Here is a 24,908-nt window from a genome sequence, read left to right on the forward strand (position 1 = left end):
CAAAGACCCTGTCTCAATATAAAAGAATACGTGGGGTTGGGGATTTAGCTCAGTGGTAGAGCACTCGCCTAGCAAGCTCGAGGCCCTGGGTTTGGTCCCCAGCTCTGAAAAAAAGAAAAAAAAAAAAAAGAATACGTAAGTAAAAAGACTGGTGATGTATGTCAATGGCAGAACACCCATTGAACACAGGACACAAAGTCCTACTTCAACTCCTAGAACCATTGCAAAAGAACCCTAAGATACTCGTGCAGTGCCTTGATGGAAAAATCCTAGATTCTTTTTTTTTTTTAGTTCCTATCATTTTTCTCCGCCTCAAACTGAATATAATGGCAGTTATTTCCATGGTTCAGTTTTATTGAGTTATTCCAAATCATTCAAGTGTTCAACTTCATTCCTATAGAAACACTAATTTTCCTGAACTGACATTTTATGTCTTTAAAAGGTACTGTGCTGATGAGCAGTGGCGTTATGAGAGCAGGAGACGCACGTAGCTTAGGTCCGAGTACGTCTGACCCCAGGGAAGAGGACAGCTTGCTGGCTTGCTAGGAGGGCGTCTCTGCTTCCAGACCCACAGGTGGAGCTTCCCGATTTCCAGTCTGTCACGAACATGTATTTTTATAAGAAAAAAAAAACCCAAAGAAATAAAAAGCACAGAAAATGAAATCCCAATCTTAAAGTTAATTTCAGAGACAACAAATAAAATTATATCTCATTAAAAACTTTCATAAAAAGCAGTATAATATGATGCAAAAAGATAAAATTTGTTCTTGTTCATTAAAGGCGTGCAGTCATAAAACCGCTATTATATTTGTTAATTTTTTAAATTTCCATTTTAACTAAATAAAATGTTACATTGAAAACCGATTATCCCTGTTGAATGCCTTCATGCCTGCTTTGAACACACGCCAAACGCCCAGTGCCGGTTTTTCTTGTAAATTGGTTTACTTCTTGCTCATTAAGCCTGACTGCTGGAGGCAACAACAGTTGGTGGCTCATCTCGGGGCTGATGCAGCATACACATAGGCTGCTTGAGGTTTCAACTTAATACTGTTCATAGTAGAGGACATGCAAAGGGTACTGAGGACAATGAAAAGGACATCTGTTGCAGACAACGTGAAATGACATTTTAAAGCACTTTCACCTCAGGATGTCCTTCTAAAAGTTTTCTTCAAAAGGAAGCGTTGGAAACTATAGATTCCAAACCCCCTTAGCAGCCTGTGTTTCAGTAGACTATCTTACACAATCATGCTTCTGTTTAGAGGATCTTTCCTCTAAAAAATCGATTTCCAGCTTTAAGACTTTGTTTACACTTGACAAACTAACTTTTAATCTCTTATAGTGCAATTGACAAACTTGCCTGAGACTCTCACTGTGGTCACGTGGTTCTTTGGAGCAAGTCTAGGTGATGATTTGCTGCATCCGCACTCACTTGCAAGGTCAGTGGTGAGAGTTTGCTGTGCAGGGACTAGAGGGACATTTCTGCCTGATGGCTGCGGACACTTTTAAATGCCCACTGTCCACGGATGTGCTGGCCTCAGCTGGTAACAGTTCAAAGACTGGCTCTGGTGTGTGGCCCACAGATACAATAGCCCCATGTTCAGCCAGGCTCAGCTGCGTTGATGAGTTGTTCAAACATCTTCACCATTGTTTCTTTGTAGCCACTGTTTCTCTGTAGTGCTGGCTCACCTGGCAGTGTGGCTAGGCAGAGATTGGCTCAGAGATCCTCTGTTTTGAGGAAAGCCGCAGCCTTACTAGAAGGTTCCTAGTGACTTAATAAATTAGTTCTCTCACTTGCTCTCAGGTATGTTTACTTCATGTGCCATTCTATTCCAAGGTGGTGAGAATAAGAAGTGTGCCTCTCTCCCTCTCTGCTGTCCCTCTGGGTTTTGTAGCTGCCAACTGGATGTGGCCATTTTACTGGAGATACTTTCTTATTCTTAAACACCCCCCCCCCTTTGGCTAAAGAATGGACAGAACTTTGGACTCTCCCGTCTATCCCCTGGGCAATAGGAATCTGCCTGGTTATTTCCTGAGACAGTTCAGCATCTGATTCCTTCCTTTTCCCCTTCCCCCAGATGGATTTTATTCTTGGCAGCTAAACATAACTCTGAGAAAAAGAAAAAACAAAACAAACAACCAAAAAAATCCGGGAACACTTAGGGTATCAGACTCTGATTTTAAACTTACTTCTACTTCTTAAAAATAAATCAGACCCAGTCTTTTGACTAGGAGTTTAAAAATAGCCCTAAGAGTAAGGACTATTTGGGCTAGTGATAGTTTGTCTCGCTTTATTAGTTTATAGACTTAAGCACTTTAAGTTCCTCAAGTTGTCGAATGAAATTTCAGCCACAGTTGAAATTGTTGCTCTTGACAGTAGAGTGTCTGATGCTTTGTGAAAAGGACGGAATGTCCTTGGAGTGGCAATCACCATGATTTTGAAAGAGGGACCGTAAATTCAGGCAGCAGAGCTCAGTGAAGATGTAATGATGAGTGTAGATTTCTCTCTGTGAAAAGGAGCAGCGCGTTCATTTGAGAAGTGTTTCCTTTCTTAAGGTTACACCTTGCAATTTAAAGATTTTTCAGTATGTATCCTAAAATGAGCTCGCTTGATAGTCAAAAAGTTTCATTGAGAAGATGACAGCTTGGCATCTTTTGCCAGGCTGCCTTTTCTCCTCTCTCAGGTGACAGAAGAAGCCCTGGTGAATTTCCAGCACAGCTGGGGAAGAGCTTTTGATGTGCCTCAGCAGTTCTATCTCCCTGTGCCTATACCTGGGAGTCTTTGTTCCTGCCAAGGATCAGGCCCTGGGCTCAGGGTCCCAGCAGCTGGGGGCTCCTTTTGCTTAAGCTTTCTCTTTTCAAATGAATCCGCAGTAACACATGCTGGGTTCCTTGCTGGGTGGGCTCTTGCCCTCAGGTACCTCTCTGTTCACTTGGTGCAGGGCTGGGGGTGGTGTGTGTTTCTCTTTTTAGCTTTGCTGCCTCCCACTCCTGCTCCTCCTCCTCCCTCTCCACCTCCATGTTGGTTTTGTCTGTGGCATTATCCTTGTTTGAGCTCTTTTTATGGACAAACTGAACATTTAAATCTATCTATCTATCTATCTATCTATCTATCTATCTATCTATCTATCTATCATCTATCTCCTATCTATCATCTATCAGTCATCTGTCATCTACTGTCTGTCTATCACCTATCTATCATCTGTCAATCATCTATCATCTCTCTATCATCTATTTTTCAGCTATCATCTATCATCTGTCATCTATTGTCTGTCTGTCTGTCTATTCATCTTTTTGTCCCACTCGCTTCTCTTTTTCTATGGTAGCCTTGCCCAGATGGTGAGTGATACTCCCTGAATGTTATCATGTCTCAGAAATGTCTGTGTCAAACACATTAGTGTGGTGGTTGAAAGAGGATAGTCGCCACGGGCTCGTGTGTTTCAATGCCACACCCAATCCTCCCCAAACTGGGAAACAAGCATTCAAATATCCGAGCATGTGTCGGCATTCGGCCTTTGCTTAAGAGTAGTTTGTTTTGACAGCAATTTCCCTTGGAGGAAATGAAAATTTCATTTGCAAGGGGTTATCGTTTGGAGATTTCTTTTGGGTTGGGGGTTGAGATATGTGTCTAGTTCTTTCAGCTCTAGGACCCCATCTGGTACAGACGCGTGCAGTCCCTGCACATGCTGCCTCAGCCTCAGTGAGTTCATACATGTGCCAGTCGTGTTGATGTAGAGGCTCTTGTTTTCTTGGTGTCTTCAATCCCCGCTGGCTCTTACTTCCTCCTCTTCCTCAGGGTTCCGCAATCCCTCAGGGAAAGGATTTGATGGCGACATCCCTTTTAGGGGTGGGTAGTCCAATTTTCTCAGTTTCAGAGTAGTGTCTGGCTGTGGGTCTCTATATTTCTCTCATCTGCTGCAGCAAGGAGCTTCTCTGATGATGGCTGAACAAGGCGCTGCTCTGTTAGGTCAGCAGAATGTCATTAGGAGTCATTTTATTGCTTTTTTTTTCTTTTTTAAGAACAGTGATACTTAGTTTTTCTCTAGGTCCCTAAGCTATTTAGTCTCAGGTTCTTAGTCACCCAAGCGGTCCCGGTGATGGATTCCATCTTGTGGAGGGGGTCTTAAGTCCAGTCAGACATTGGCTACCTCCCAAGCTTTCTGCCACCATTGTCCTAGCAGTCTTGAAAGCACGACACCATCGTAGATCAGTGGGTTTGTGGCTGGGTGGCCGTTTACCCTTCTTTGGTTGTGTGCAGAGCACCTACCTTCCTGTACCAAAGACGCCAGCCTGTTGGGGAGAAGGCTCTGTAGGCACCAGCTGGGCTTCTTCCTGTTCAATGAGTTATGTAGGCGCTGTCTTCAGCAATGAGACTATTCCGATGGTCATAAAATAAAATCCCAGCGTAGTTTTGATTTGTGTTTCCCTGAAGCCGTGTCCATTAGTTTTAACTGTCAACTTGACACAGCCTAGGGTCACCTGGGAAGAGAGTCCCAAGGAAGGGTCGTCTGGATCAAGTTGGCCTGTAGACATTGTCTTGTTTATGTTAGCCGATCTGGAAAGACCTAGGGTGAAAATGGACAGGACCATCGCCTGGATTTGAACCCAGAATCGGGTGAGCGAGAAGGTGAGCTGAGCAGTTGGCACCCACGCACGCACGCACGCGTTCAGTCCTCCCTGCTCTTGAGTGTGATGTGACTAGCTGTTCACAGTTCCCACTGCCTTGACTTCCCTGCAAGCATGGACAGTGCACTGGAACTGAGCTGAAGTATACTCCTCGTGCCCTACGCCACACAGGGTCTTACTGAATAGCCCTGGCTGGCCAGGGACTGTGTAGACCAGGCTGGCCTCCAACTCAGACATCCACCTGCCTCTGCCTCTCAGGTGCGTACTAAGGGCCTGGGGCTAAGTTTGGCCCTAAGTTGCTTTTCGTCAAGGTATTTTGTCATGGAAGTGAAGTTAGGACATGTGAAAATTTTTTTAATTTATTAATTAATTAATTTATTATATATGAGTACACTGCAGCTGTCTTCAGACACACCAGAAGAGGGCATCAGATCTCATTACAGATGGTTGTGAGCCACCATGTGGTTGCTGGGAATTGAACTCAGGACCTCTGGAAGAGCAGTCAGTGCTCCTAACCACTGAGCCATCTCTCCAACCTGTGAATTTTTTTTTTTTTTTTTTTTTTTTTAGCTCAGTAAGTTTTATTAGAGCTCAGTACAAGAGCATGAGTAAGAGGTTGTTTGCAGGAACATGATTATAGCACTGAGGAACCCCCGCCTCTAACCCCAGCAAACATTTGCTGCCTGTGAGTGTCTAGTTTTGCCTCTTAGCCCTTATTATGTCTTCTGTCGTCGTATTTGTTCAGCAAGACTCAGAGTTTCCCTCAATTCCCTCCTCTCCCTCCCCTCCCTCCCCTCCTGCTTTCCAGGGAGATTGCCTTATTACAAGGCTTGGCTCAGAGCAGTTGGCTACATTTGCAAGAAACTGCAGGGTTCCGGTCTGTAGAGTGGTCGTGATAGGGTCTATTGGGCACACAGCCTCTTTACCACAGGCCAGGATCTGGCTCTGAGCATCGATAGCTTGGAACATTCGGTGGTTTTCTCAGCTAGCCTACAGAATGATCGGACTCTGGGGGACAGGTCCTTGTTAACTTCAATCCCAAGAGACTCATGTAAACTAGAAGGCCAGATGGCTAACGTTTCGCAGACAGGAGCTGATAAGGGGCGTAGACAGGAGTTCTTGAGAGGGAGCTACACAGGAAGCCGAATGAGGCTGTCCCACATCGTGTTGTCTGCATCTTCATATGGGCTGTCTCTGCAGACCTGCCCAAGGGATGGGTGGTGAGCGGTTGTCACCAGCCTTACTACAGGTTCATGCATTAGCTATTTGGGTCTCCTTTTTACTGTCCCATATTACCTTGTTTCTTGTTTCAAAAACTTTTAACTTGTCATTTTGCAAGAATTTCAAGCCTCCAAAGAAATAGTGGAAACAGTACAAAGAACTCTGTATTTTCAACCCAGATTTCCTAAATCTTAACTTCTTATTTAACATGATACAGTTAGTGAAATTCAGAAAACTAGCCTGGACGTAGTACTATCATCTGTAAGCTGTATTGAAATTTTGGCATTCGTTGCATTATTAATGTTGTTTTCCTAGTCTAAGATCCTGTCCAGGATTAACTGATGAATTAGTAACTAGTTAATAATATTTACTATTATGATTAGTTGTTAGTTATCCTCTTAGCTCCTGTCATATGGAGTGAGTCCTCTATTGGTCCTTCCACCCTGACACTTGTGAAGAGTACAGGTTGGTTATTTTGTAACCATTAGCTTGAGGGTTTTGGTAGTGACCTCATGGTCTCCCCTTTTTGTAGAGGGAGTGACAAGGTCTCACTGTATAGTCTAGGCCCCCCAAGCACTGGGATCACAGATATGGGTAGCAACGTCGGGTTCTAGGTTCTAGGGTGGTTCTGAAGTGACTTGTTTTTAAAGACAGATTTTCCTTCCTTCCTGTTCTTTTCTCAGATTCACCTTGTTAACCTTGTATGAAAAGAAATCTGCAAAATTCTAGCACAAATACAGTGGCAGCCCGATGTTGCCCGAGGTGGGGGGGGGGTGCCTTGGAGAAAGCTTGCTTTTTTTCCCCAAGCAGTTGTTTTGAGAGAACTTGTGACTTTCCCACCTCTAAGCTGTCATTTCCTAGTCTCCTTTTTGGTAGTGCTAGTATGTAAAGCTTTGAGAACAATTTAGGGAAATGCAGTAACTCCCCTCTGTGATATCTGCTTGTTGATAAATCCGTTTGGCTACAAATTGGCAGTCATTGAGATGGTGAAACAATGCCCTGTGTGCCTGGGCTCGCCAAGGAGAGGCAGGAAACCCTTCAAGGTGGCCATTTAATTGAGGGCTGTGAAAAGCTGGTTATTTGATTATGTGGCTTTGAATGGTTGTTTTTTTTTTCCTTCAGTTTCCTGTGGTGATTGATGCTGTGCTTGGAACCCTGTGGTCCTTTCCACTGTGGGAATCATTCCTCCATCTTTGTTCCCTGTGTACCTGACTTTGGCTTGGTCCTGAGTTCATGTCCTGTACCTGATAGAATAGTTTTGATTGAAATGTCAGAAACATCAGGTACACTAGGTGTAAGCAACCATGTGTTCTATTGGCTAACCTATGTAAAGAGAAGAGAAATAGTGACTGGTGAGATGGTTCAGTGGATAGAGATACCTGGTGCCTCGCCTGGTGATCTGAGTTCCACCTTTGGAAACCATGCATTGAGAGGGGAGATCAGGCTCCCCAATGTTGTCTTCTGATCTCAACATAGTCACTGTAGTATATGTGTACCATTGAACACCAATATCTCCCCTCAAATAAATTTTTAAAATGTTAATCATTTTCATTGCGTGTGTGTGTGTGTGTGTGTGTGTGTGTGTGTCTGTGTACTTGCATGTATGTGGACATACATGTGGCTGTGTGTGCACGTAATGGCCCAAGGTTGATGTCATGACTCATCTTCGATAGTTCTGCTACTTCATTGAGGCAGGGGATCTCAGTCAAACACAGAGATTGTGGATTTGGCTAGACTGGGATCCCCTCTCTTCATCTTCCAAGGCTGGGATTAAGGTGTGTAGTGTTTCTGCTCTAGTTGATGGAGTGAACCTGGGAGAGTGGGACCTAAAACTGAGGGGGACTAACGTTTTATGCAATAGCCAACTTTATTCAAAGCGTCAGTCAATCTGTCCTCTAAGTGTTAAGAAGAATCACATGACTAAGGCGTTCAGTCACAAGGGCAAGCCACACATGGCAAGAACACGTTTTTCCATAGAGGCACGTGGAAAACAACTGATGAAGTAAACCCACTCCTGTCTGCTACACCTGGGAGACCACCAAAGCACATCCCACGAACAGTTCCACGCATTTGAAGAAACTGAGGTCACAGACTCTTGACTTGTTTTCTTGGAGTTTTCTCATAAGCACTTGGACAGAATTCCCCTTGTATGCACAACTCCATTCCTGGAATGTGTTCCAGCAGGCACCGTGCCCACCTCTTATTGGTGTGAGTTCTGGGGATCCTCAGGCTTGTCTGGCAGGCGCTTTAACCACGGAGTTGTATCCCCAGTTCCCACCATAGTTTTCAGAATACAAAAGTAGGACAGTCAGAGATTTGGCTTCAGGTTTGATCAAGGCTGTGCTTTGATTTCAGTTTCACTAAACTTTCAGGCCTAGGATTCTCAGCCCAGGAAAATTTTTTCCCCATAATACTAAGCCATCTGGATATGGGGGTGGCACAAGCCTATAACCTAACAGTCTAGAAGAGGCAAGAAAATGGAATTTGAGGTCAGCCTGGAATGATAATAAAGAAAGTCAATGTGGATCGGTTATCACGTACACACAGAGCATTACTGGGAAAACAAGGAAAAATACAGAACATTACCACCTTCATCTTTGGTTCTAGTTTCTGATGTTTCAGTCACCTATGCTCAACCATGGCCTGAAATATTAAATGGAAAATTCTAGAAGTAAAACTTTCACAGGCTTTAAATTACGTACTGACTCGAGTAGGAAAATGGAACCTATACAGTCCGATTTGGTCCTCCTGGACTTGGATTCAGCCCACGCACCATGTCTACCCCGTATGTACTACCTGTTTGCTAGAAGTCAGCTCCATGTAGCGTGTCCATACTGTACATGCTGCTCACTTGCTGAGAGTCCGCCTCTGTCCAGTGTGTCCACATTATACATGCTGCCCACCCATTCGTCACTAAACAGCCTTTTTGGTTACCGCACTGACTGTTGTTGCTGTTTTTGTGTCCAGGTAGCCCTTATTTTTACTTAACACCCTGAGGATGAAGAGGAATGATGCCAGCCCTGTAGACGTGCCAACAAAGTACACAGAAAGCAGTCAGAGGGGTAGATTTTATTCTAGTGATCCATTTACAAGAAGCAACTTCGTATAAAGAATTATCAATAGGAACCATTTCTATACCCATCATCTCAAACGTCCACTAAAGGTCTTAGAATATGTCCCATGTGAATAAGGGGGCACTATCGTGTAAGCCTAATATTTATAATTACTTGAATTTTACAGAGGTAAAATAGTTCTGTCACACCACTGTAAATGCTCTACCTTGTTGTAGATAGTTGGGAAGCACTGTGTCTCCTGGAGCTTTTATTCAGTGTGAGTCTCCTTGGTGTGGCAAATGGCTTCCAGCAATATACAGAATGATGCATGTTGGGAAATGGTTGAATGGTCCATCTTGGGAAAGAGTCTCTCTGGCTCCCAAAGTGTTGAGTCATCTACTAGTTTGATCACCTCAAAGCTGGTCACAGAGATAAAAGGAATGGCATTGTCGGAGAGTATTTTTCTGTTCCTTGAGCTTCTGCTAGGAGGTATTTGGTCCTAGGAAGGGAGGTGGGCAGCCTTGCTTAAACCTTGAAACTTCTGGGTGATGCTTCTATTTCCAATCTGTGTGTTTTGTTTTGGCCCCCTCAGTGAGGACTGACTTCTCTGTTCCGGTGAAGTGAGTCCTACGGAAAGAGGTGGCTGCTACATGGCCTTAGGTTGAGGGCTTGTGGTTAAAAAGACTGAACATGACTAGAACGTGCCAACTTTCTTCACTACCCTCTGGCCTCCAGTAAGAGTAGAGGGATAGAATGATTTATTCAGCCATGCCTCCATGAGGGAACTTCGATAACAGACCCCTGACCATGGGGTTCGAAGAGCTTCTAGAAAGGTCTCAAAACTCTGTGGGCACCTGCCCTCTTTCCATTTGGGTGTTCCTGAATTGTAGCCTTTATGATAAGTGGATAAGCCTGTTCTTTTTGCTGGTTAAGTGAATTACGGAGCCTGGAGAACCAGAACCCTAAATTTGATTTCAAATCAGAAGTGACAGTAACTAGGGAGGGGCTGGAACCTTGGTGGGTTATATATGTGGCCTCAACCCTTAGGCATCTGGTTTCCATTTTAGGAAGTTGGTTTCAAAGCAGGATAGGGTGAGGGGTTTCTAGTCAAGTCGTAGAATTGGAGAGTCAACATAGCTCTTAGAACATCTTAGGACCTGTGGTGGTTTGAATATGCTTAGCCTATGGAAGTGGCACTTTTAGGAGGTGTGGCCTTGTTAGTGGAAGTGTGCCATCGTAGGGGTGGACTTTGAGGTCTTATGCTCAAGCTCTGCAGAAAGGAGTCCTCTCCTGGGTGCCATCAGCTCCTCCAGCACCATGCCTGCTTGCAAGCTGTCATGCTTCCTGCCATGATGATAATGGACTGAACCTCTGAAACTAAGCCCAGCCCAAGTTAAATGTTGTCCTTTATAAGAGTCGCCTTGGTCATGGTGTCTCTTCACAGCAATGAAACCCAAACCGAGACAGGGCCCAAGTGTTTAGTGGGGAACCAGGTGAGTGGTTTGCCCCACATTATATGGCTGTGAACAGCAAGGGGAGGGAGAGGCTTACACTCTGGGTCTCAGACTGTCTACTCGGCATGAGCGTCCTGCCTTAAACAGTCGAGGAAAAATGAGAGTGGAAAGAAAAGTGGTTTCTCACCCCCCTGGTGAAGTGCTCTGTAAATGGGACTGGGGAGAAAAGGAGCGCTTGAAATTCTTCGTAAAATAAAAGTTAAAGAGGGAAGCAAAATCCAGAATTATTACCATAAGGTGGACATTCTGTGTGCTTTGATATGTAGGCAGGCAACTGCCTTCTAAGATGTGTGCGAGAGGAGACCATTTGGGGATGTTCTTAGGTTAAGAAGAATCGACTTCTAACAGTACAGCCTTCTGCCGGTTCTTCCAACATGTGGAATTTTGTTTGTATGTGTGTTAAAACTAATGTCCTGTCAGATTCAAAATCCTGAGACTAAAGCAGCCATGTTGGCTACTTCAAAGCTAATGTTTAAGGCAGAAGAACATACTGCTCCACTTTCTCAGATATCTGAACTCTGTAAGGTTTTCTTTTGTTTGGGTTTTTCAAGATACTTATTCCAGAAAGTATCTGTAGGCACTTGGGTTGTGCTGTCTGGTAGGAAGAGAGACAGTGGTGGGCTCCTAGTTAGAAGGAGCTTGCAGGCAATCTCCTCTCAGTTGAAGGAGGCTGATTTGTGTCCTGTGTCAGCTTCTTAGCAATTTGTGTCCCTGATCATAACCTGTAGATAAATCCCACATATCTCCTGAACACAGAAGTAGAGATGGCCCCGCAAACTGCTCACAACCTCTTAATACAAGATGAAAGGCTAACTTTTCTTTATAACTGATTTCCTTCCTCCACGGTCCCTCTTTGAAACACTAGCAAGTGTTTATGTCTGCTGTCATTTAATAGGAGACGTGCTGGAAGTGTGGTATTTGAAATTTGGGAGAGTCCTGCTGGCCTCGAGTTTTCAGGCTTGAAATTTGTCCGGTAAAGTGGAAGTGTGCTTTTCTTAAAACTCCCACATCCAAAGCAGGCAAAGGCTCAAGAAAATCCTCACCTAGCAACACTGATGCATTGGGGTGAATTTCCCACCACGGACAGTGGAGACATGGTCAAACCACAGCCAGCGCTCCAGCAACAACAGATCTTTTCCTAAGAAAATGATTGCTCTTTTTCACAAAGCTCAAAATCAGTGTCTTTACTCCTCTTCTGGCTTCAGGTATGCAGTTGACACCATGTTACTTTCTTTTCTCTTTGTCCTTTTCTCAGTATCTTAGCTCAGGGGCCAGTCAGACAGGTCATTGTAATCCAAACTGGATTCCCTACCTGGAGTCCATTTTCAGCTGCTTCCGAGGCCGCCCTGCAGATCTAGTGTTACTCAGATGTGTGATGGCTCCCCAGCCCTCAGGGCCTCTTCAGTCCTTCCTGACCATGCTCTTTTCTCCAGAATCCTTTTACCTAAAGACACAGCTGTCAATTTGAAATATGCTAGAGGCATTCTGCCCTTAACATTGTGTGACTTATCCTTTATGCCATATGACACTCGTGGGCTCAAATTATCATTATCAAAGTCTAGCTTAGGTCCCTCCTCATCCAGAAAATTCTTCGAGGCCCTTCTCAGATCGTTCTCGTCTATGGTACTGGAATCGTCCTCATTGGACTGCACCTCATTTGCCTTGGGACATGAACCAGGCTCTCAGTGGTGCTCAGTGGTCAGTGAACTAAACCAGCAGTCATGTGGAATCATTTATGAGTGTGATGTGTGTGGAGTGAGAGGAAGGGGTGATGAGGTACTTCCTTTGTGCAGGATGGGGTCTTGTGGGAAGATCACAGAAAGCTCAGCCATGTCTGACTGGGGAAAATCCCACGGGGCAGTTGACCCTGATATTGGCGAAAACATTGTTAGAAGGAAAAAGAGTCAGGACAATGAGCATGGGGCCAGGAGATAACAGATGACCTAATGAGTTCAGCAAACTGGGGGAAATAATGGCACAGTAAGAGATGGCTGAGGAAGTGTTAGCATCGATCAGGTGGGCTAGTGCCCATGCGGTGATGCCACAAAGAGTCCTTGTTGAAACAGTTACCAAGTGTGTGCCTGTGTGCTCAAGGCTTGGTCTCTCGGTGATGGTACTCACTGAGTGCAAACTTTAAGAAATGAGCCCCATGTAGGGCAGGCCTTTAGGTCATGGGGGATTAGGACCCAGTGTTCTTCTTGCATTATTTTAGTTCTTGGCCATGAGGTGAGCAGTTTTACTCCTCATTGCTTCTGCCTAGATGTGCTGCCTGGGCCTGGTAATGAGGCCAGTCACTCATGAACCAGAGTCTCCAGAATTGTCTGTCAAAATAAGCGTTTTAGTTTCCTTCTCCTCCTCCTAATTAGTTAATTAGTTAATTAATTAATGATATAGCCCAGGCCACCCCAAGAGTCTCGGTTTGGCAGAGTCTGCCCTTGAGCTCCTAAAGCTGTTGCCACCATCTAAGTGCTAGATTGTCTTGGGTATTTCGTAATGCTGACAGAACTCTGACCAACAGAGCTACTTCTGACATATGTAGGCAGTTCAAACAGATTTTCTACCAGTTGATAATTGCTGAAGCTGGATGATGTGTCTATGTGCACGTGCCTACTATTCTCTCCATTTGTTGTTAAGTTTCTTTAATAAAAGTCTTTTTTAAAACTCACTATTCTTATTTTTTTTCATGTGCATTGGTGTTTTGCCTGCGTGTATGTCTGGGTGAGGGTATCAAAGCCCCAGGAACTGGAGTTACAGACAGTTTCGAACTGCCATGTAGGTGCTGGGAGTTAAACTGGAGTCCTCTGGAAGAGCAGCCAGTGCTCTTAGCCACTGAGCAATCTCTCCAGCCCATCCCCCTCTCCTCTCTATAGGATTTGGGTCTTGGCTTTGTACAACTGGAGGAAGTTGCTGTGGGAATTTTGGAGGCTCAGGTCCCAGCCCTTGCCCCTGGCTTGCTGGTCCGACTTAGGGTCCTGGTTAGCATTCTGGGCCTTCTTGTTCAGAACACTGTCTTGAGTCCAGAGTGTCTGGCCAGGTGGGTTCTCTCTGCCAGGGCTCAGCTGCAAGGCTGCTCTTCTGAGAGAGGCATTGGCCTAGACACAAGGAGAAAGGTTTTGGTTTTTCGATCGAGTGCGATGCCCGTGAAGGTCATGGGGTCACCCAGGATGTGTGTTTATCATGTTAGGATTCTGAGTTTGTGGTCTCGAGCATAGGAGAGCAGAGCATTCTTTGAGCCACACCGCTGGTTTGAGTGGATAGAATTTCAGTCAAAGCAGAGAAGCATTTCATCACACTTTGGCTGCATGGTCTTACCCCTCTGTTGATGCTTCTTACCTCAAGTGACAGAATTCAGCTCCCAGAGGGCAGGGTCAAGTCCCTGAACTACAGATGCACCACAGGAGAGCTCCTTTCTGCCAGGGTTGTCCTAAGGATTTAGTGAACTAATATATGCAGATTATTTCAGTGATGTTAAGGACAGAGTGACAGCTACTGACTCTATTAGTTTGTGAGCAGCTTGGGTTTTCCGGTCTTCTAATGCCCCTTGAAGATTTGGTGCACCCATCACCTTTAATTCTTCCTCTCAACCTCCCAGTCCCCCATCCCTTCTTCCTCTTTTCTTTCTTTCCTCCAGACTCAGAGCACTCATTGCTGTCTTATGTTAAAACAATCAGACCAGGGACCAGAGATGCGTGCTCAGCACCAGAGCATAGCGTTTCTGTGCACCCCACCCTTCCTTGGAGTGCTTAAGGTCTGATGAGTTGCTGGAGGGTTTGCCCGGCCAGGGCACTGGGGGTGGAGCACTGCCTGGAACCTGGTCTCCAGACTACAGGCCCATTCTGCTGCCCTATCTAGCTTCTGCCATCTGACTTTGGCATCCTGCTTGCTGGCTAGAGTGTTCTGTGGGGAGAAATTCTATGGTTTATCTGCTAGGGCCAGAGTCAACCCCTCCATTAAGGAGAGCCTGTGTGATGCTCTGGAGGCAGGGGAAATGGGAGAGTGCTTGGTGTTCCTCGGAGCTCTGACTAATCCCTTAGCCAGCAGCTGCTGTCATTTCCTCTCCAGTGTCTGGTGAGCTTCTTGGCCAGGCTGGCAGCACCTGTGAGGCCTTCCCTTCCATTCCTCATAGCAGCCTGTCATGGTCACCCTGTTATTTCATTACCGTGCTGATCGGATCATTGTATCCCTGCACTGAGTCACCTGCTGGCCTTGGCGCTCACCCTCGACATTTCCTGGTAGCCTCCATCACCCCCACCCCAGGAACATCCTGTGATTCTTTTTACTGCTGTTTGCTCTTAAGCCAACTGCTTGCCCCTTAATACGTGTTCTTGATTCCTTCGTTTTCTTTGCTCATTTCTGTTTATTTTCTATTCATTAAGCTGGAAATAAGTTTACAGGCCGTGGCTCCATTTATAGAATCTATACGACCTTTTGCTTCTTTTGCAACCCAGAGGCACTTTACAGCTCAAGAAAATTCCTAATAAGGGGAAGACCTCTCTCTCCCAGACGTGACGGGTGTGGTCATGATTGGTAGACCAGGTGGGATGCATGAAAGGCACAGCGAATCCTGGGCTTTTATTTCCATTCCTAAGCGGTGAGTCTTTGGCAAAGCTACTTTTATGTTTCCACTTCAGTTTTTGAATTAAAAAAAAAAAAAAAGAAAATCATAATGTCTGTCCTTTGGGGGCTGTGTGGAATGATGTGTTCAACACCAATGTAGTCCAGTAAAGCTTAGCTACTCTTATGCTGTGTATATTGAGGTCTTTGAGATTCAAGAAGAAGTAAAGAAGAATTTTTTGTTTCGATTATTTTTACGTGATAATTTTTGTGAATTCATTCATTCCTTGCCCCCCCCTCATTTGTGGGGGAAGCAGGTGGTGGGGTGATCTGGGGGCCATATCTGTTTTGTACAGATGCAGTATTAAGGTTTTGGGGCTTGGAGACTGATCTAAGATTCCCTCTTAGAGGAGACAAGGAAGGGGATGGCCGGCTTCCTTTTTGCTTCATTAGACTCCGTTCCTGCTTCTGCACACTGAGACTGAGGTGGGCTGGGAAGTTTGCAGCAGGTCCCTTATGCACTTCCATTGCCTTGGATGAGGAGCCATGTCCCAGGGCTCCTGAGCCTGGCACGGGCCAGGCAGAATGGTACAGTGGGCAGACCCGCCTTGGATGGAATCTCCCCCTTTTAACAGGAAGTGACTGTAGGGAGGGGGTGACCGGGAAGCAGGGAAGACACACAAAGGACCTGGCATGCTGTGGGTACCCATCTTGTTAGTGCTTTTCTGGCACGGCATGTGTTATGGGAAGCTGCTGCCAAAGGGATTTCAGACAAAAACAGACAGGTGGCGAGAGGTATTTCTGTGGGCAGCAGGTACCCTTTGGACCGTACCCTCCCGTGAAGGCTTGTCTCGAAGAGTTCAGACTTGCATCTGTCTTATTTTCTTAGTGACAAAGCAATGTCAAAGTGCATATTCTGTGTTCTAGACCAGACTGCTGCCTGGACATGCACCTTTGGGAGAAGCTTCCAGATGTGCCAATGCCACTGTAGCTCAGCCCCACTGCCTTTAGCCAGCCACAGTGGCTGCTCAGTGTGTCTGTAGCCTAAGTCCTTTGACCAAACTTCAACTTGGGTCTCTGCAGTGGTCTGAGTGAGAGTGGTTCTCATAGGCTCACATGTTTGCATACTTGGCTCTGTGTCAGAAGATTAGGAGGCATGGCCACAGGGGCAGATTTGAGATTCGCAAGGACTGGCACCACTCTTGGTGTCTGTCTCTGCCTCATACATGGAAGCAGGATGTGAGCTCACAGCTGTTCCTGCACCCCCAGTATAGACTCTGTAACCCTCTGAAACCTCCTCTCATCAGACACTTTCTGTTATAAGCTGTCTTGGTCATGGTGTTTTGTCATAGCAATAGAAAAGTCATTGATGCATCCATATTCATTACTCTTCTCTCACGGTGACAAATACCTCGAGAACCTGAAACAGGACGGATTTCTTTGTGCTTATAGTTCAGACAGTTTAGTCGGTGACCACTTGGCCCCATTTCCTCGGAGTGGGAGTGTATAACAGAGTAGATTTTTCATCTCATAGATGTCAGAGAGCAGAGAAGGAACCAGGGGCGGGAATAACCTGCTTGCCCCAACTGGCCTATTCCTGCTAGGCCCACTTAAACTTCTCAGAACCTTTCAAATGAGTGCCAAGAGTTCAGGATCAATTGTTTAGCGTACAGGCCTTTGCTCTGGAGACATTTCCTATCAGAACTGGCTGTCTTCTTGGGTATTGGGATAAGACAGGAAACTGATACTTCTTATCTCTGCCTCAGTAAGAAGATGCAATAGTAGTAACATTAACTCAGCTGCTTCTACATATGTGGATTTATTTAGTTCCAATAATGGTTCTACAAGTTAGATGATGTCATTACATGCCTCCTGTGGGACATGTCCGTGGTCACGCTCCAGAATTGATACCCTTGTGTCTGCTCATATCCCATATCTACCCCCCTTTATTTCATGTAGGATTGCATTGGACATAAGCTTTGGAGTGTGTAACATGTATGGCGTGTGGAAATTTGGTAGAGGCTGATAGCACAGACCCTGATTACTCCTGAGGATATCCAGGCCCAGTTCAGACTTCAGGAGGATGCTTGTCCATGCAGTAGGGACTTGTGCATACTGGTGAGTCAACATGGCTAGTGGAACAAGTGTACAGCCTCTGCCTCTCACATTGACTCTGTCCATTCTCCCATCAGCTGGTAAAGCGCCTGGGGTTAGCTTGCTCTCAGAGTTATAACTGGGAGACGATTTCTTGGGCTTCTTTTGATGAGTCCCATGGAGAGATCAAACCCTCCTCCCTCCCTCTTAGAAAGCCTAAGGAGAAAGGTTCCTGTTTGGTGTTGGGAGAGACCGGAACCCAGGCCTTATGTGCTTTAGCAAGCATGGGAGTAGGTGCTGGGGAGGGATTTCACGTGGAGTCTGCGTAAGTGTGTTCAGATCTGCTTGCTCCAATCAGAAAGTTACGGGTTCCTCAGACAGATGCAGCAGGTGTGAAAATCAGTACCAGGCACCCCATCTGGGTGCTGGGCACTGTGCTCAGTAGTCTGAGACCGTCCTTCCCTAACTCTCCCTCCACTGCTAGACCGAGCCACTGTCCCTGTTTAACAGAGGAGGTCAGTGACTTGGAGGGTTAAGGACACAACCCCAGAGCATCCAGCACTTGAATCCATTCCCCTCTGAAGCCAGAGCCTGCATGTTTTCCTTAATCAGTTCCTCCTTTTCTGTGAAAGAAATGCATGGTTTCAGCCCCACACAAGACATTTGAAAGTAAGTTTCCCCCTGTTGTGACAGGAAGTTTTTTTTATGATATAAAATCAATAATGTCAAGTGTTTCAAAATAAAAGTAGAAGAATGAGTGAATGAGTGAATGAATGAATGAATGAATGAATGAATGAATGAGGGTTAAGCACTGGTACATGAGCATGAACATTTGTCCTACCCAAGTATTCTCAGAACTTCATGACTTTTTCTTTTGAAGGATTTTCACGTTGGACATTTTTTTCAGTTTTGTTAAAAAATGATATCATGTCTGAATCAAGTTTCAGTTCCTATTTTTAGCTAAGATGAATTCTTGAAGCTTTAATTGACCCCAGTTGTGCTTCTGTTGTCCCCTCATCTAAACCTCTTTGCCCAGTTGTGTCAACTAGTAGTTTTACTTGTGAAATTGCTTGGTTTAAAGCAGATAACATGTAGTTTCGCAAAATTTGGGTTTCTTTGAAAAAGTCCCGAGAAGAGTGAACAAAGTTATATGCATTAATTGTTGAGCTACTGAAGTGTATACATGAGCTTCCATCAAGCATTGTTCTAGAATGTAAGGCCCCTACTCCCTGCCCAGGCATCATACATGCCAGAAGACACAAGCAAATGAGGGTCGAACAAGACATGCTGGGCTAATTAGAATTCCGTGTCGGTGGTTAAATGGACTGACTTCTTAATTAAATAAATGTTTCTCGAGGGCCCGACATTGACCAGACCCAGTCATAGCCTGCACCTTTATTTCACCTGCACGTTTGTGGGATGATGTCTCCATTTCTGTGCTGAGTTGTTTTGAACCACAACTCTTAGCATAGTTTATTTAGTAGACCAAAGTTTAGAAATGTCACTTCATGGACGCTGTCTTTCTACATGCTCGAGCACTAATCTAATGTCTCCATGCTTGAGCACGAATGCCACGTCTGTCCCTGTCTGGTTTGTTTGGGCAGATTGTCTGGAGGACTTTCTTGCTCTTTTTTCTGTTTTGTCTTAGAAGAAGACTAGATAGAAACTGTACGAAATGTTGTCTCACTTTTAGAAATTCTAATCTGCTCAGAGCCAAGTGGCCTTTAGGTTTCCTACCGCCCATCCTGCCTGAACATGGATTTGTAAATCACTGAATTAAGTTCCCTGAGGGTACCAGCCTACTCATAAACCATCAGAATATTCTGTTTTTCTCTTCGGAACAGAAGGTAAATAATGAAACTTTCCAAATCAGATCTTAATCTTAGGTTTCAGAATATGAAAAACTTTCATTAAAGTTTTATTTAAATATAAGTTGGTTTCATGCATGAGGGATTGCTTGAATTTATTACTACCCAAATGTCAAATTATATTTGATTTGCGTGTTTATTGTTAGTGTATGAGTATCACATGTACATACATCATGGTGCATACATGTGTGGATATCAGAGGATAACTTTGTGGATTCAGTTCTCTCCTTCTACTTAGATATGGATTCTAGGGCTTGAATTCAGGTCACCAAGTTTTCATGACAAAAATGTCTTTACTCCTGAGCCGTCTCATTGGCTGTGCCCCACTCCCACCCCAGCTGTGTGTATGTGTGCACTGTGGCGACCAAAGAACAACCTTGGGTATTGCCCAGAGGAGTTCTGTCAGGCTCCTTAGAAACAGGGTCTTTTATTGACCTGAGGCTTACCAATTAGTTTAGACTGGCAGGCCGTAAGTCCTAGAGATTCGTCTGTCTCTGCCTTCCTCACACTGGGATTACACAGACAGGCCACCATGCCCACCATTTTTACATGGGTTCTGAGCATCAAACTCCTCCTGCTTATAAGGTAAGCTTGGGTGGCAGGATCTCTGCCGCCATCTTTTAAAGCACCAGGCAGCCAAGTGCCCTCTCCACAAAACCCCCAGTAAGGCGTGTGTGTGTGTGTGTGTGTGTGTGTGTGTGTGTGTGTGTTTGTGTATGTGTTTGCATGCACACGGGCGGCTGTGACCGATCTCTTGGTGTTAGGCAGACCAAAGGAAAGAAAACCTAAGCTATGGGCATGTGGCAAGTGTGTTGCAAAACGTTGCATCTTGGAAGCAGGATTTTAAAAAATAAACTTTTTGGAAGCTAAAGGGAGGGCAAACAGTCCATAACCAATAAGAACTTAAGAGTTAAAAAGAAATGGTTACAAGCTCCTTGTACTCATTCAGAAAAAAAAAAAAAAGAAAAACAAAAACAAAAACAAAAAACAATGCTCCTCTCCGGGTTATTGAACCCAGTCAGGAAGCCGGCTTCCTTCAGCCCAGGACTGCTCTTTGACACGTATTAAGAGTCTAGTAGAAGTGGGGGTGGGAGGAGCTCTTAAGCAGTCTTCCGGGCCATCTTTTCTATTAGAAACTACTTCTGCTGGAGGAAAGAGGACAAGCCGCTCCAAATGCTGGTCAGTGATGCATGATTCATGGAGCCTGAGAACCAGGGCGCAGGGAGACTGAGCTCAGCAAACGATTGCTGGCTTGAGCCGTTCTGTTCCGTTTGTCTCTGTTCATTTATGGAAAGTATGATGAGTGTGTCAAAGCGGGTAAAGTATATAAAGACCAGTGTTCCTTAAATGTCTGTAATTCATGGACCTCTTTATTTAAGGGAGAAAAGGTTGTCTCATAAATCCTCAGGAATAAATAATTTTGTTACAGTGTGGCTTAAATATTCCTGAACATACCACTAGGTATATAAACTTCATGCTTCTAGCATGTCTATGACTATAAGCCAATGAAAAATTGATAGTGTAAATTCAAGCAAGAGTATGAACCAATAAAATTCAAATTGACGCTAATTTATTGTGACAGATAATTTTGTTTGACTAAAATTAAACCTCCCCTTGAAAACATGGTTTTGTTTCTGACAGCTGAAGTGCCAGTTCCGAGCTCCTGAGAGGCCGCCCGCCCTCTCTTTGTTTCTCTGTAATCTAAGCTTCCTTTGTGCCATGAACCTTTATTGAACAGAATTCGTGATTCAAACTGCAATTCTGCCTCATCTATTTTTATTTGGCTTTAATAGTTAACATTATAATAGATGATTTTAATAAGATCAGAACATCCATACAGACCCACTTTTGACTAAATAGGTATGTTTGAGGATGATCCCAGGACTGCAAACAATAACAAAACCTTAACATAAATTACTGCCGTGTTATTGTTGTGTCAGAATTGCCTTTCAAAAACAAAGAGAGTGGGGGGATAAAGATTCGGAAAAAAGTCAACCTGATTTTGCTAGCACTTGACTTTGCTAAGAAGGAGACCAAAATGTGGATGCTTCAGTCCTTCTTAGATGGGAGAACAAAATACTCACAGGAGAAAATACAGGGACAAAGAGTGGAGCAGGGACTGAAGAAAAGGCCATCCAGAGACTGCCCCACCTGGGGATCCATCCCATATGCAGCCACCAAACCCAGTCACTATTGCTGATGCCAAGAAGTGCTTGCTGACAGGAGCCTGATATGGATGTCTCCTGAGAGGCTCTACCAGAGCATGACAAATACAGAGGCGAATGCTAAGAGCCAACCATTGGACTGAGAATGGGGTCCTCATTGGAGGAGTTAGAGAAAGGGCTGAAGGAGCTGAAGAGGTTTGCAACCCCCTAGGAAGAACAACAATATCAACAACCAGAGCTCACTAGAGCTCCCAGGGACTAAATCACCAACCAAAGAGTACACATGGGGACCCATGACTCCAGCCACATATGTATCAGAGGATGGCCTTGTTGGGCATTAATGAGAAGAGAGGCCCTTTTTCCTGTGAAGGCTTGTTTTCCCAATGTAGGAGAATGCCAGGGTGTTGATGTGAGAGTGGGTGGGAGGGAGTGGGAGCATCCTCATAGATAGAGATGGAGGGGGGAGGGGGTATGGGAGAGGGAGGAAAGGGGATAACATTTGAAATGTAAATACATAAAATATATAAGAAAAATAAAATTAAAAACAATCAAACAAATAATATGGAAAAAAAAAAGAAACTTCTTAAAGGGTGGTGTTTGGAGAGAAGGCAGTGACTGCTCAGAGGAGGGCTGAAGTGGAGAAGGGAATGGTGAGCAAAGATCATTCAGAACAATTCAACTTCCTCAGTTGGGTGAGTCCCAATTTCAAGTATAAGTAACCAGTGGCTGCTGTAACGAGCAGCACAGACACGGTGCGTTTTCCTTCTGAGTGGTCTGTTGGACAGTGCTGTAGTGGGGCAGTGGAGGGGAGCATGCACTGAGACGGCCTCTAATGTGCACAGACTGAAAGATGACAGCTTATTTAAGGCCACCATGATATTTTAAAGAAAAGCAGTGTTATTTTAGAAAAGCCAATTTTTCATAAGACACATCTCAGTGTTGCGTTAAAAATGTGAAGGATATGTCTGTGGGAACAGACATTTGGGATCACAGAAGCTCCTGAACTATGATGTGGTTGTCTGGATGTAGAGATGTCCTGGGAGGTACGGCTGGGAGTGTGTAGTGTTTGGTGCATCTGGATGACGATGAAGGAATGATGTGTGTGTGTGTGTGTGTGTGTGTGTGTGTGTGTGTGTGTGTGTGTTGATGGTAGGTGATTTCTCTTGTTGGTATGACAACATACCGACTGGAAATGAGTCCAGGGCGGAAGGCTTTCTTTTACCTCTCAGTTTGATGGTGGCTGTCACTTTGTGTCTCTGAGCTTATTCTAGCTCACAGTTCCAGAGTTCCACCCATCATGGAGGGGAGACCAAAGCACAAGGAACCCGGTGGAGCTGTTCATCATCACATTCAGTAGGAAGCAGAGCATGATGAATGGCTACTGCCAGTCAGTTCCCTTCTCCGTTCCTCCAGTCCAGATCCCAACCTCCGAATACCTACTTACGGTCAGCATAGCTTATTACAGTCAATATAATTCCCTGCAAGCACACCCAGAGGCCTGTCCCCGAAATGGTTCTATTGCCATCTCTCAAGGTGACAGTTAACTCACCCATCACAACAGCCTATGGAATCATGCTGCCCACAGCAGTCAACCCATTCTAGATGATCCCCTACAGGTGTGGTTCAGCTCACAGGCATGCTCAGCGACCTTCTAGGTCAGTGGTTCTCAACCTTCCTAATTCTGCAATGCTTTAATATGGTTCCTCATGTTGTGGTGACCCCCAAACCATAAAATTATTTTGTTGGTACTTCAAAACTGTGATATTGCTACCGTTATGAATTGTAACGTAAATATCTGATATACAGGATATCTAATATTCAGCCTCTGTGGGGGTCATGACCCACAGGTTGAGAACTGCTGTTCTAGCTGATTGCAGATCCTCTCAGCTTGGCAGTCAGCACTAAACATCACAGGGTAGGATGAAGCTGTTTGAACACTTTAATATTGTAGTGGTCAGGTGGGAAGGAACCCATAAAAGAACAATTGGACAGGTAGTGGAGAACCAGAAGTAAGATAGAATCTTGGGTGCAGGGTGAGAAGGTGAGGTGCTGTGGAGATGGATAAAGTAAGATTTAAATCTTGGAAATAATCACCTACTTGTGCTCTTTATAGAGGATTCACTGAAATCCCAAAGCCCCCAATAAGTGGGAAGGCTTCATGAAGGAGTTGCATTTGGACTGGGATTTGAGGGATGATTCATTGGCATGCTAGTCTTCCTGTCTCCCTCCACCGCAGTTACCCAGTCTCTGAGAGTGGTAGCCAGCCATTCCACTACTGAGCCACATCTCTGCCCCTTAGTTGGAAGACAATGCAAAGAACTACAGATCTGACCAAATATGTCAGCATGCTTGAAGTAGACTCCATTTATTATAAAGGTAGGGTCTGATTTATTATAGAATTCTCATACCACCTTCAATTAGTACTTTTGGTAAGTCAGTAAGATGAGTAGTCATATGGCATCATTAGACTGTAGTAGAAAAGATACTGAGAGTCCGCTGCTAAGAGTTTATTTGATCAGAGCACCAAGAAAACATGGCTGGGGATAAGACTGAGTTGAAGACTCATGTAACAGTCAAGTCATCTGACCAACCCATGCCTCAAAGTTGGTTGTTCAAAGTAGTCATTGTTATGCTCCTGTAATAGGGTAGATGTGATGATGACTGAGAAACACTAGTCAAGCAGTCCTATTGTTACAGGAAGAACATTTCCATACCTTTTCTCTCATGGCAAATGAATTCTGTGAGTCAGTGGCCCCATGACTATCTCAATGTTATTTGTGGGTAAGGGAGGGAATACTGATTCCTAGGCATTGGCTGTGACCTGCTGTGCCAAGCTGACTTTGTGGTTTGGGGAATTCTTGCTCTGGACTTGATAGTGTCTTAGTCAGTTCTTTTCTCCCCTTCTTTTTTCCAGTGTTGGGGGTCAGTCAAACTCAGAGCATCAGAGATGCTAGGCCAGTGATCTTCCCACAGGGCTAGCATTTTGATCACTTTTTGTTGGATGTTTCCTTTCTTCCTCGCTGTACTTCCTGTTGAATACTGGCTCGCAGTAGGTTTCAGGTGTGTGGACTAATATTAGTTTAAATTAATGTGTGCTCATTTCATATCTTTCTCTTTCACCAGCTCTTTCTCTTCCAACCCATATTGAATTTTTGGACAATAGGGATGACTATGTCTTGGGCAGCCTAGTTCTCTGGACTTTTTTTATTTTAAGTTAAGTAAAACAGATTTTTAAAAATAGAAACTTTGCTAAGACAGCCATTTGGCATGTTAAAAATTGAACTTGAATTTAGTTTCTAAAATAAATACTTTTAGAAATGCTTCTAAAATAACTGATATGCCCCTTGTTAAAACTGGGGTTGTTGTCGTTGTTGGGGTTGGATGAATTCCAGCATTCTTTCTTTTTCCTTGGGAGTGAGGGAGGGGATGTGGAGGAGTGTTATACTCCATGCCAACACACACACACACACACACACACACACACACACACACACACACACACAGAGTCGTGCACTGTATTCTACTGTATTCTTTCTAATGTGCCTTCCATATAGTGGCGGCTGTTTGGTTGTATTGTAGAATAGGCCTTGAAGATCAACATAAAAAGTAATTACTGCTTTCAGACAAGTTAGAACGTTACTGTTAACACTTTCGCTTGGAGAGTTTGCTTATTAAAAAAACCATTGTACTGTAACCAAAGCAGCATGAGTGGGCCTGTGTATTTGGAACATGTATATTGTCTGTAGCTACATTTATATCTGTCTCATTTCCATTTGTGACCTGAGTGTTACCAAGGCCATCAGTGTGACCATGGAT

At 44.6% G+C, this 24,908-nt stretch overlaps 1 protein-coding gene across 44 annotated transcripts in view; it reads left to right on the top strand.

Moving 5' to 3' along the window:
• Apbb2 (amyloid beta precursor protein binding family B member 2) overlaps positions 1-24,908 on the top strand; it is a 382,955-nt gene that overhangs the window by 107,952 nt on the left and 250,095 nt on the right. For 2 of the 44 annotated variants that reach the window (XR_015636599.1, XM_087583041.1), the window contains exon 1: positions 14,700-15,002. The gene's annotated coding sequence lies outside the window, so the exon portion shown is untranslated. 44 annotated transcript variants of the gene reach the window in all.

Source organism: Rattus norvegicus, chromosome 14 (assembly GCF_021556685.1).
Source record: "Rattus norvegicus strain SHRSP/BbbUtx chromosome 14, alternate assembly SHRSP_T2T, whole genome shotgun sequence".
NCBI lineage: Eukaryota > Metazoa > Chordata > Mammalia > Rodentia > Muridae > Rattus > Rattus norvegicus.